The 13,370-nt window shown below is 48.8% G+C and overlaps 1 protein-coding gene across 3 annotated transcripts in view; it reads right to left on the bottom strand.

Annotated features, from left to right (window-relative positions):
* Positions 1 to 13,370, bottom strand: part of KAZN (kazrin, periplakin interacting protein) — a 185,272-nt gene that overhangs the window by 74,004 nt on the left and 97,898 nt on the right. The window lies entirely within an intron of this gene.

The raw sequence follows: 13,370 nt of genomic DNA, 5'->3' as shown, positions 1-13,370 counted from the left end.
ACTAAATTCTTTCTTTCTATTGCCTGCTTCAGTCTGGAATGCACTGAGCGAGCAAATTTTTTATGATTATGGAGAAATAAGTGCAAGGTCAAATCCCTGCTGGAAACAGGGTAGGTTCTCAACATTGCACCCACGGCCCAGCACCAGCAAATTACCAACTATTACGGGCTGATGAACAAAAGGAGAGCTGAATTTGCAGCTCAGGTTACAGTAATAAGGATGCACAAGAGAGCGAAAATTGCATTAGCACATGCACGGAGCTCATGCATTTCTCTTCAGCTGGATTCAGAGCTACCCCTCAGAGCAGCGTCAGCTCTCCGTCAGCTTTCCCAGCCCGTACCTACAGCTCCGGCTTTTAATTACCACCACCACTGCTGTGTTTGGGTTGCTTGTGTCAATTTGCATTCACGACAGGCCACGGCGCAACAGTTGCCTGCTCCTCCATGGAAGTAGGAGGTGTTACTGACAGCCTAATCACACACCATCAGCAGTTACCAAACGTTTAAACCGCCCCCAAGATGCTTGCAGGCAGGTAAGATGCAGCATTTCGCAGCGGTTCCTCTGAATGTCGGCCACAGAAAAGCCATCGAAAGCTGTGATGATGCAAATGCGAGAAGCAGGAGAGGAATCTGAAGAGAAAACCCAAAAGAAACCCGAATGCTGTTGGAAACAAGCTGAGGGTGATAAGGTCAGCACAAGCTGCAACTCCACCAGGTAGCTACTATAACAAAATTTGTGCCCAACAGCCCAAAAACACCTCCTCCAGGATAATTCTGCTGCTTGCGTAGGAAGTCAAAGCTGTCTCATGGCTTGAAGTGGTTAAGTCCACGGCTTCTTTAAATGAGAGAATTAATGACACTGAACTTCACAACAAAAAATTAAAGGCGCCCCAAAGAATGTTCCCTTAATTGTAGCAGCCTGCTGCATTAAAGCTGCAAGAGGAAAATTCATTTACAATTCAGCTATTAAATTGCAAACCATTACCACTGCTTTTATTGCTTTATATTCCTCTAACGAATTTATTATGTAATTACTTCGCGCACCAGCACCATTTCTCGCAAGCAGAGTTGAAATAAGATGCCTTTTTCAAAATCCAAACAACTCCACGTTTTCCAGGTGCAATTTACACAAACGGAGAACATTCCAGTGCAGTCCGCCTGGGGCATCTCAGCACGGACCCGAGGCTTTCAATTAAAAGCAAATACCCGAACTTGGACACTTTGGTGTGGAAGAGCCGGGACGAAGACCTGCATCCAGGACTGGTCCATGCTTTGAGATGGAAGGCGTAAAACCAGGCTGGATGGGAGCGGCTCCTGCAGCAATTTCCCCAGGAAATGCAATGAGCGGGGCCTCAGGGCTTGCTCCGGCAACTCTCGAGGAGACGGTGTTTTCCAACCTGCCGTGGACTGAGCCAATCCAAGTAGTCAAAATCAAATGAAATAAAGGGATTTTCTGGCTCTCATTTCCCACCTCTGCAAAATCAATCTGCAAATAAATTAGCGAACGCTCAAGCATAATGCAAAAAAAAAACGCATAAAGGGGCATTAAGCAGGACACGCAGTTCCCAGGCAGAATGACTGCGTTATTGTTAGGGGATGCAAATAAATTCACATCATGTGCCTTTTCCCCCCTCTTTTTGTACTAGCCTCGTCACAAGGAGGGAGGTGGTTGGTCTGCGGCGCTGCCTGAACCCTCAGGAGTCTTTCGAGCACATTAAAGAGCCGATTATGCTGGATGGGGAGATGCAGCCAGCCTGCGCCCGTCAGGCTTTGCACAAACCCAGGTTAAACACTGGCCCCAGCCACGCCACCACCATGTAACCATCTTAGGGAGAGCAATTTCCTTCTCTCGTAGCATTTTCATCTATCCTGAGCCATCCGGGGATGCTTTTCACCAGGGCTCTCATCGCACCTTGCACGCACCCTTAGGGGGTGAGCTGAGCTGGGTTTAATGCACACGCAAAAGAAAAGGAAGGCAAAAGAACAAGATATATTTTTTTCCCCTAATCACAAATCCTTGCAGTTTTATTTATTTATTTAAAGGAGATCTTTGAGGGCTGATAACTAGAGAAAATGCAAAGCAGGGGGGCCTTTACAAGTCACACAAAACCCCCTTTTCCGAGCCCTTTTCACTCTGCTGCAAGTCACCGGGCACCCCTTAAAGTCCCTGCAAGCGCCGTCACATACCCAGGAGGCATCTCCCCCTGCTCACACATCCCGAAGGGCTCCCTACAAGGACTGCATGGCACGAGGTCGGGTGGGGACCAAGCCGGGGTAATTTATTCTGCTAGGTTTGGTGCGAGAGGGATGTGCTGGGAGAAAATGGGCTGCAAAGGGCAGGAGGGGGCCAAGGAAGCTGAGACCCAAATCTCCCCGGGCTAAGCAGGGGCGGCTGAGAATTTGAGGTGGTTTTCCTTCCAAGGTCTGTCTGCATCACTGGACTGGGGGGACGATCAAGAAAAGCCTGTACAGTACGCGGGGAGAAGGGTGAAGCTGTAAAGCGGATTTCAGGCAGAGGCAGTGAATGATAAAGCAAGGAGGAGGATAATAGGGGAGAAAAACTGAAGCCTAAACTTCCCAACAAAAAAAAATAAATACCAGTTTTTATTAAAAAATATATATATATATACAAATAAATACCCAACTCCTGCCTTGTGCAGCAATGCTGCTGGATGAGATGGGTTATGAAATGCTTGGCTTTCACGCCAGATGTCAAAAAAATATTACACTGGATGCAGGAGCAGCGTGATGAGGTGAAAGGCAGCTTCTGGATGGGCTGCTAAGGTCAGGATGCAGGGGCGGATGCCACAGCAGATGCTAAGACAATTGATAATGATTTCCCCGGTCACCCCGCTAGGGCAGGGCAGGCAGAGCACAAGGGAAGGGATTTGGTGCTTGGGGTGCAGCAGCAGCAGGACCACGCACCTTGCGGCTGCCCCTTGGGTCCGTACGGCCCCCCAAACCTTCACCACAGCCAAAGTCTGAGCAGCGCTGAGCAATCCCCACTGCCAAGCCCTGCACCCTAATTTACGGCCACCAGCTCTCAGCGAGCACCGTGGATGGAGCCAGCGGTTGCCATGACGACTGCGGATTTTCTTGGAAATCCTGCAAAAAAAGGAGAGCGAAGGCCCACGAACCCCCAGGAGCAGCTCCCTCGCAGGAAGGTCTCGGCACAACATGGAGACGCTGCGCTCCCACCTCCGGGCGGCCACCTGGAGCCTGGCACGATGCTCCCAGACAGCCCCGCTCCCAAACACCTCGGCCAATGCTCAGCAGCTCTTTGCCAGCTCCCCTCTGCCAGACCCCAACCCTTGGAGATCGCTGAAATAAGTGCAACTTCAGGGCTATCTCACGATGCAGCTCAACAGAGGCACCATTTTTTAATTGCAGCCCTTCTGGCAAGGCATCCTCCATCAATGCATGATGGTAACACAGAGGACTAGCAGATTGGAGCCCCAAAATTCAGCCTCGTCCTTTGATATTTTACAACCTATTTTATCCCCTCACCAGTCCCAGGGTGCTGCTGGTGATCAATGACCCCATCCCTTTTAGTAGCAGGGTTGCACAGTACCAAAATTCAGACACGCCGCTGCAGAGCCATTTGTATGCTCACAAGCAGAGCCCTTCCTAGGTGGATTTAAATAAAGCGGCTGGCAAAATCCCCAGTGAATATTTGGGATAAGGAACATATAGGAAACCCAGCCTCTGAAGCCATCCCGCAGCAACTTTTGTTCCCATGGTGACTAATGTTTGTGTTTGCATCCCTTCCGAGTGTTTCTATCAGATTTTCTTCATGGAACAGCTGTTACAAGTCATTTCACCAAGACAGATGATCCTGATAAGGAGCAAAGTTTCCATTCTACACAAATGCACATTTATTTAATAAAAATCCAAATAATTCCAACCCAGAAAAAAGAGACATGCTTTGAAGAATTGATTATCAACGTGGTAGCCTGATGGAAAGAGATTGAAGGCAGCCAGGGCATCGCTGCTGCCTAATAGGAGGGTGATAACACCACAAGAAGAAATAAATAAAACAACTCCAAAAACGCTAGTAGCTTTATTAAATTTGGCTGTGATCTTTCCCCGCTTGGACCTTATGCACAAGCATTATAGGTGAAAATGACGTTCTGCTGATTGCAATGGGGCCAGCAACAAAAAAGGGGGGCTTCCTCCTGCTCCCATCCTCCTAACTCCAAAAAATTTGATGAGAGTGGCCAGGGAAATTGAGCACAGCCCAATCCATGGTTTTGGATCTAATAATCCAAGTTCCTCAGACGTCCCAGTGCTGGAGTTCTTACATGATGGTTACAGAAGGGTTGAGGTTGGAAGGGATCTCTGGGGGTCATCTGGTCCAACCCCCAGCTTCCATTTCAACTCAGTGATTTTTTTTTTTTGAGTATTTTTTTTTATTATTATTATTTAAGAAAGGATGGCTCACGTTTAGCATCCTGGAAAAAATAACTGAGGCTTATTTTAGCCTGTTCAATAAAGTAGTTTCTGGCCAAGAGCTTAGAACATGAGCTCCCTGATTGGGTCTGAGCATGGACTGAGCCTCCACAGAGGCTTTGTGGGACCTGCAGCATTCCCTGGGCTGATCTGGTGTTAATGACAAGAGACTGGTGCCACAGTGGCCTCTGACATCTTCTGCCTTTGTTTTTTTTCCTTTGAAAAGATAAACGTGGCAGGGTCAGGGCACTCCTGGCAGGGCTGAAGGAGCTGCAGAGCCTCTGGAGATGGCACCTTGAGCTCCTGGCTGCCTCCCTCCTGCTGCTGGAACATGTCTCATGCCTCTAGTAGTAAAATAAAGAATAAAAACCTGCTTTTGGATGCACAGCTTCAGGTAACTTCCCTGCTTCTCTTGCAGAAGACCTTGCCTTCAACAGCATCACCCACTTCTGCACGGGGGAAGAGGTACGGGAATTGGGACAGCGCAGAGCAGAGCGCCAAGAAGGATGAGGGGGCTGAAGGAATGAAAGGGGTCACTCTAGGAAAAATACAAGATAATCCCAGCGTTGTCCTACCTAAAGGCTTCTTGAATTCGCCTTCACAATCCCATCACAGCCAGGATCCCATCACCAACTCCGAGCATTTACCAGCGCAGAGCAGCAGTGCTGTAGGACCTCCTTTCCCAGGCTGATGCTTTCCTCCTGCAGTTTTTTTTTTTTTTTTAAAGTTATTATTATTTTAAAACTTCTGTGCTCACACAGCCCCTTACTGATGGTGAGCAGGGAACACCGTTCATTCACGCCACCCAGAGTGCCAAACTGGGGCACAAACCAGCAGCAGCCAGGTGCTGCTTCCCGCATAGAGCTGCCACGCGCGGGCATCAGCACGGGCTGCAGAGCTCCTTATCGCTTTCATCGCTCCTAAATACCAGCTCATCACGCTGCAGAACTCAAAACCTAAGGAAATGATTTCCATTGTTAGCCTCCTCCTCCTTAATTTGAAAACTTCCTGCAAGTAATTGAAATTCCTGCTCGGCAAAAGCCTTATCTACCGCTTTGTTTAGTCAAATTAAGAGAGATGGGACCTGGCTCCAGTTTGGATGTGCTCAATATTTGTCTCTGCTTTCAGAAACATCTCTTACATTTCACATCACATGAACTGCTTCAGCCTCCTGCCGGCTGCCGACCACATTGTATTGTTTTAATCAGAAGCCAGAACTGTGCCGAAAGCCAGCCTAACGTGGCACAACAGGCAAGCTGGGCTCGCAGATGCCTCCAGCACAACGACGCAAGCCTTCCCCTTCTGTCTTCGTGCCTCAAGTCAGGTACACCAGGTTCTCCTGCCATCAGGGCCTGAAAGCATGGCAGCTCCTGTGCTTCCACTGCACGTGGGGATTGCCCAGGTTCTCCATCCTGCCTTTTCCCGCTTGTGCCACGCTGCAGCTTGGCTTTGCCACCCCAGCTGCACGGCTCAGCGGGTCGGGGCTGGTGATCCAAACGCCTGCAGCTCCCACGGGTTTCCCCCTTCAGCACTTCCCTAAAACCAGGCTGCGTGCTGTGTTCGAGCATCACCCCTGCCTCAAAACATCAGAGATGCAAAGCCTGCTTCTTGCTGCCCTGCATGAAGTGACTGCAGGCAGAATGGGGGAACACCAAGGTGCAGCTGCTCCCAACGCGCTCCCACCTCCTCCTCTGTGCCATCCTGCACACAACAAGAGTAGGAAACACTGCCTGCATCCTGCTGCCTCCTTGGAGGCTGCAATTATTTTCTATTTTTCCCTGTCAAAACAATCCTGGTTTGGAAAAGCACCTTGGTTCGGGCACGCTCCTGGCTGCGCTCCCCAAGAGCTAGGTCTGGAACACCCGAGACAGAAAACCTCCTCCTAGTCACCTCCTGGCCCAGGGGAGACATCCACAGACAAAGCACGAGGCTTGTGATGGAGCAGAGCCGGTCATAGGCACCACCACATCCCCAGGAAAATGTTTGGATTTCTGTGCTGTCTCAGAAATTCTACCTAACCTTTCTCTCCCAGGATTCAAGCCAATCAAATCAGCAAGATTGAACCAGGTACAGAACTAGGACGAGAGAAGGATCCGCTCCCATGTTTCAGAACTACTTAATTTATAGCCTCTCATTATATAAATTATTAAGGAAGAGAAATACCCACTGCCTCCCAACCATCACCACATCCACCTGACTCCCCGAATGGATTTACCAGTGCCAGGGGCAATCTCATTTTCTAGAAAACCTGTTTTACTGCTGAATACTCCAAGCCAGTCTATGGCTGATCGCTTAAATAGGCTTTTACCAGGCAGCACGGCTCATTTCCTTTGGGCACCCTGCAGCAGCCTCCGCGCGTGGGTGGGAGATGGGGAGCGTTGCAGCGAGCCGAGCATCCTTGTCTCCTGTCCAATTAAAATGGTGATGAATTCCAAATGGCTACCATTTGCCAAGATGCTTTAAAAGTTGTTAATTTTCAATAATTACAGTCTGCTTCAGATTTGATGGATCAGGAAAAAATATTGCACCCAAGGCTGAGCTATTTCATGAACAGGATAAAATATCCTTGTCCTCCAGGCATCGATGAGGGAAGAGGTGCTGGAGTGCCCCCGGCAGCCTAAATTCTGCTCAGTGAGGCTTAGGGAGCTGAAGGCACAATAATCAAAAGCTGTCCAGGACATTTCACTGTCTAATCAATAGCTTGCGATGATTCCTGATGAAAGAGTGGTAAAGCCTCTGATTTATCCCTGCAGCCTGGAGAAACCTCCAGCAACTCCATACAAATGGCGTACATTGATTTATTGCAACATACCTAATCTGTATGTACAAACACACAAAGGGAAAGGTTGATCCTGAGGCATTTACACAGGGCATCGATCCCTGTTTTTTTAACATACCACCCTGCTCACCCACCCAGAAGATCAGCAGGCACACGGTGCCCTGAGATGGATGTGTTGGGAAGGAAGGGATGGGGAATTCGAGGCCTGATCCGGTAAATCTGACTTTGCAGTCACTCATACGCAAATAATTTGAGCTGCTCAGTTTATGCCAGGAAGACCAAGGAGGGATTGGAATAGGGTTTTCAAGGACTTTCACAGGAAAAAAAAAAAAAAAAGGTGAGTCAGGGAGCAATGGCCAGGTGCTGAAGCCATGCTGGCTACAGGGGATAAACCATCCCTCCTGGGGGATCTCCAGGCACATTGGCAATGCATGCAGACATAAGAAAACTGTCAAAAAAGTGTCAGACCAAATAATCCCATGATTCACTTTTTTTTTTTAACCCTAGGGCAGATCATCTTTAATACTACTTATTAACATTCATTGATATCCAGGATGCTTATTACTGCATAGCGGAAATAATTCTTACTGGGGAAAGGACAACCAGAGAGTCCCCAGCCTGCAGGCAGCAAGACCGGGCTGTTTTGGCTATTAAGAAGCATATTCAATTCATGCAAGTTTTACCTCATAACTTACTGGGTGCGATGAGATTATCTATTCCTACTCAGAGAGGAAAGTCCTGCTGCACTGAATGGAGAGATGCCGAAAGTTAGCCTCAGAGAAGAAATTGGCAACTGGTGCTGGCAGCCAGGAATTACCCTGCTGCACCCAAATACTCGGAGTCAGGGCGTTCACAGGCTGTGGGGTTAATGGCATTTTAACAGTTTCTCACTGAGGGGGATTTTCTGGATAAAAAGCCTTCTTCGGCTGTAATCAGCAGTTTTCACATGTGCTTTTTGTGCGACAGCAGCGCGTATCTAGAAACGTGTAATTGGCCAAATTATTTACTTGGGAGAACAGTAACAACGCCGGAGGTGAGAAATAAATATTTAGGAACATATTTTGAGCTTTGTTTTGCCCCATTAGATTGAATCTCATGTGGTCCACCGAGTCAATAACTACAACTTAATAGCCTCTTAGTACTTACACAAAGGAGATTCTTTTTTTTTAAAAGATCATTGTGAACTAATGACCTAAAAAGTTTCATTACCGAGTGTTCTTACACCATAGGATGCAACGTGCTTGGAAATGATGATTTTTATACTTCAAATCGATAGGATTTGTTATAATAGTTTAAGAGAAGAAAAAAAAATACTCCCAGTGAGGTGAGATTTGGCAGGAAGAAAAGACCTGTGGCACCCGGGTGATCCCACCAGCATGTGAGAGCTGCTTCTGTTCCTATACTGGAATTCTCCACTTGCAGAGGTGGTTCCCAAATGAGACACTGTGGCCCAGGTAGTGCTGGACCGGGAGGTCACAAGCCAAGAAATGCAACCAGCAAAAAATAATGGGAATGAAAAGGTTAGTTTCAATTAAAAGGAGGAAACTCAACTTAAGAGCCCTGCAAGTCATTTTTCTTAGTGAGAAAACTGGTTGTTCATCCTGAGGGAGCAGGCAATGGCTTGCTTTGCATCCTTGGAGTCACAACCCTACGCTGAGAGAAGCCAAGCGGAGTGGGGAGCGATGCTGAGAACGAAGCAGCTTGCTGCAGTGGGCAAACCAAGGCTGAGCTCTGGCGAGCGGCACCACACCAGGGCTGAGGCTGCTGCGAACACACAGCAGCAGATGCAAGGTGCTGTCAAAAATCAACCACAAAGCCACCTGAGAGTTCCTTCTCTTGAGAAAGTAGAAACAAAAAGCAACAAACAGCAGCCCGACGGTTTCCCTCGGCTTGCTTTACGCTGCCTGCTTCCCCTTCATTAAACCAATGGCTGGTGTTCACCGAGCTGATGCAGAGCGAGGGCAAACAAAGGATTAGGCAGAGCACATGAAGCCTTCACCAGGAGTATTATTACCACCCCGTGTATACACGCTCACTCCCACGTCCCCCAGAGTGCCTCCAAATCTCGTCCAGTGGAAGGCTTCTGTTAGGAACCAGCAGGGCAGGAGGTACGAGGAAATCCCAATTGCTTCCCAGGCTGGGCACCCAGTGGCACAGTGCTTAAGGGGGCACATTAACACTCCATGCTCACTTGGCTTCAGCCACTCGTGTTCAGTGCCCACCAGAAAAAAAAACACTGAGGCCATCTGCTGCAGCACATACAGGACCATTACTTGTGTCCATCAAATCCATGACCTGCTCCACCAAACTACTGCTAAGCATACCAGACATCCTGCTGGTTTGTCCAGAATACCTCAGTGTTAATGCTAATTTTCTAAGCCAGAGATGTGTAAATCTCTCTCCCCTATTTTACTACTTTTAATTTTGTTCCTCTGATCTTCCGCGTGCTTTTTGAAGTCAGGTGAGCATGGGAATCTCTACTGGCCTCTGTGGGTCTCTCTCTCCATGCAGCTTGTCTCAAGTACCAGTGATGCATCCTTTTACACCATGCGTGTAGCACAATAAAGGTGAAAAACAGCAAGAGCTCTTATGGCATCCTTCCCCACCTGCTTTAAATTCCATCCACGCTTCCAGCCAAAGGAAGAAGTCTGTCTTTGCGCTCCCAAGTCAAATCTCAGCCTAGGAAAAACGAGCAACCAGAGCGTTCAGCTTCTCTGGGAGGCAGAGCTCAGCTCTTGGGCAATTGCTAATGGACTACAGCTGTCCAACCCCAACAACAAGGTGCTGGGAGGCTCTCTTGCCAGATAAAAGCAGGATGTTGTGAGCAGTTTGGGCCAGAGAAGAATGAAGCGGAGCAGCTCGGTGCCATAACTGCTCTCACGCAGACAGAGCACCCAGACCAGTACTTTACAAGTCATTACAGTGTCACGGCTGCGTGCTAGCAAATAGGTGCAATTGGCCTGGTAGAAAATTAGGTGTTTAGAGACAATTGCACTCAGGCAGATTCTCTCAAAGTGTAGGTTTTTCTTGTTTTTTTCCCCATGCAGTAGGATAGAGGGGGACTGAGGATGGTAAAGCCACCACCAGCCACATGCTGCTGGTGCTGCAGGGGTAGCTGCCACCGAGCAGAGAACCCCTTTCTTCCAGGCTTGCCACAAGGCTATGTGATATTTGAACAGCTCCTTCCTAACCACCCCATTCACCCACAAATTAAATAGAAGTCACATTGCAACACCACACATTAATCACATCTATTGTGGCCGTGCCTAGGAAGCACCTCTGAGGCCCCTCTTCCTGCTGCACATCGTATAGAAAACAGAAGCCGTGGTCCCAAATATTTCAGAATCTAACAGGGTGTGAAGAGCTGAGCAGATGAAGGGGATTAGTGGCATGCCAGCAGAGGCTTGGTATGTGCACAAAAGCACAAAGCACCCACAATCACACTGGGGTTCAAGCCCCAAGTGATGCAGGCTCCCAGGAACAGCGAGGTCACCCCATCCCCACAAACCCTCAAGGCTACACAGATCCCATTTATTAGAGGTGCTGGCCACTCCCAGGGCCCTTGGGAAGAGGGTTTTAATGTGGGCGTGCTCAGGTTATGACCTGAATTCAACACCATGTTTTTTTTGTTTTAAATCCTTTGATAATAAGTAGATGAATTTATTCTGTACGTTCATCTCCCTGGGTCCTCGAGGCACTCAGCTCCCATGCCTTCCATTTCAGGTGTGACTTTCACTCACAAGACAACCTGACGTGATGATTCCCAAAAAGTTCCACCCAAATTTCACCAGAGGAGGAGACTTTCTCCTGCTCGGACCCAGCTGGTGAATGCAGAAGGATGCTTTCTGTGCTCGAGAGGTGCACAGGGCAGGTGAGCTCCACAAACAGATTTATCTGGGTAAATAACGATGCAATGTCAGGAGCTTTGTGAAAAAATATGAGAGGATGAGTCATGTGAGGATTACAGCCTAGAACCAGGGAACAGACAAATATCCCTGCATGGCAATGACGTCCCTCTGTATCTTTTTTTCCAGCTCATTCTGTAGTCACCCTTAATAAGGACACTGGAGAACGCGGCAGCCCATACAGCTTTAGGATCAATTAAAAAAATAATTAAATAAATCCAGAGCCTTCCCTGTGCCTCAGCCACAACCAGTCCAATTCTACTGCACATGGGCTGGATAAACCTAACCAACCTCATGCCTCTGCTTCAAGATGCTCCATGTTAATTTGTTATTTCCTAGAAGAACTTTAACCCAGGAAGACAGATTAATAGCCAGGACTTAATTAGGAAGCATGTGAAGATGCAAGGGCTGCTAGCCATGTTATCCAGTGTTTCTCCAAGGAGCTGCTACTTTCAGCATCAGGCAGCCAATCCCTATGGGTGACATTCCTTGTTACCCATTAGCTACCTTTGCTCCTCTCATGCCTTGCACTTGGGTCGTGCTTCCAACAAGGAAGCCTTCCAGACTTTTAAAACTAGTTCCTTCTTCACAGAGCTACACATGTATTTGTTTACTTTTACATCCATCCCACCCCGTAAAGCAGACTGTTTTGTATAAAAAGTGTAAGCCATGTTGACACCCGAATGCTGTTGGAATAATCAGATTTCACTTAACAGAAGTGACTGCAGCTCCCTGTAGCAGCTATTTAAAACACACAAAACAAGCCTGCTGAATATGGCACTGCTTTGGAGGTTTTGCTGCCTGCAGCACTTGCTGGGGAGATGCAAGTGGCTGGGAGCAGAGGGTTGCACATGCCTGTCAGAGGAGCATGGCCAGGAGCAGAGAGAAGCCTTGCCCAGCCCCACGTCACCTTGGGTTTGCTCTCACTGCTACCTCCTCCTCAGCCCTTCGCAGGGCACTGTTTCATCCCATTGCTTTTGCTGCTCCCAAATGGCAGCATTGAGGAGAGCCACAAACTTTAAGCCTCTCACTTTTGTCAGCTGTGCTTCAGGAAGTCCTTGTCATCATGGTAGCTATGTCAAACCAATGGGAGAAGGGGAAAAATAAAATCAAGTCACAGTTTGCCACATGAAGTAATTGGGATGGGGAGCAAGGGCCGACCATTCCTTTCTGGCCCACAGCAGCAGTAATTCCTGTCTGCCCAGCTAGCAGGACAGTAACTCAAGTCAACCCAGCTTTCTGCCATGCCCCACAAATATGTTAAATCTGAGCAGGACACAGCATGGACAGGATTGCACAGCCCGCACGAGACAGAACCACAGAACTGTTAGGGGTTGGAAGGGACCTCCAGAGATCATCGGGTCCAAGCCCCCTGCCAAAGCAGGTTCCCTAGAGCAGGTTGCCCAGGGAGGCGTCCAGACGGGCCTTGAATATCTCCAGAGAAGGAGACCCCACAACCTCCCTGGGCAGCCTGTCCCAGTGCTCCGTCACCCTCACCGGGAAGAAGTTCTTTCGCATGTTGGTGCGGAACTTCCTGGGCTCCATTTTGTGGCCGTTGCCCCTTGTCCTGTCCCCACAGAGCACTGAAAAGAGGTTGGCCATGTCCCTCTGTCTCCCACACTTCAGGTATTTATAAACATTGATAAGATCCCCCCCTCAGTCTTCTTTTCTCCAGGCTGAACAGACCCAGGTGTCTCAGCCTCTCCTCACAGGGGAGATGCTCCAGGCCCCGTACCATCTTTGTGGCCCTCCGCTGGCCTCTTTCCAGGAGATCCCTGTCTTTTTTGTGCCGGGGAGCCCAGAACTGGACACAGTGCTCCAGGTGAGGCCTGACCAGGGCAGAGTAGAGGGGGAGGATCACCTCCCTTGACCTGTTGGCCACACTCTTTTTAATGCCTGCCAGGATCCCGTTGGCCTTCTTGGCCACCAGGGCACACTGCTGGCCAACCTGTCATCCACCAGGAACCACCACTGTCCAGGAGCACAACAAGGGTGGCTTCCCTTCAGGGAGCCCCTGGGTTGTCTCGGCATGGTCGGAAAAGCGCACAGGACCTCATGTGAAGGATTTGAGGGCGTTTTCTCACAAAAAGGCACTGTGTGCGTGCAAGATGCTGCTTTTGGTCCTGCAAGGCAGCAGGACTGGGAGGGAGGGGAACGGGGACTTCTCACTTTGCCTCACTTCATCAAAAAAAAAAAAAGTTAATGAAATGTGTGATTTTCTATGTAATTTCTGCTCTA

Source organism: Cygnus olor, chromosome 21 (genome assembly GCF_009769625.2).
Source record: "Cygnus olor isolate bCygOlo1 chromosome 21, bCygOlo1.pri.v2, whole genome shotgun sequence".
Taxonomy (NCBI): Eukaryota; Metazoa; Chordata; class Aves; order Anseriformes; family Anatidae; genus Cygnus; species Cygnus olor.
Note: the sequence above shows the minus strand (reverse complement) of the source record. Positions and strands in the feature narration are given on the sequence as shown.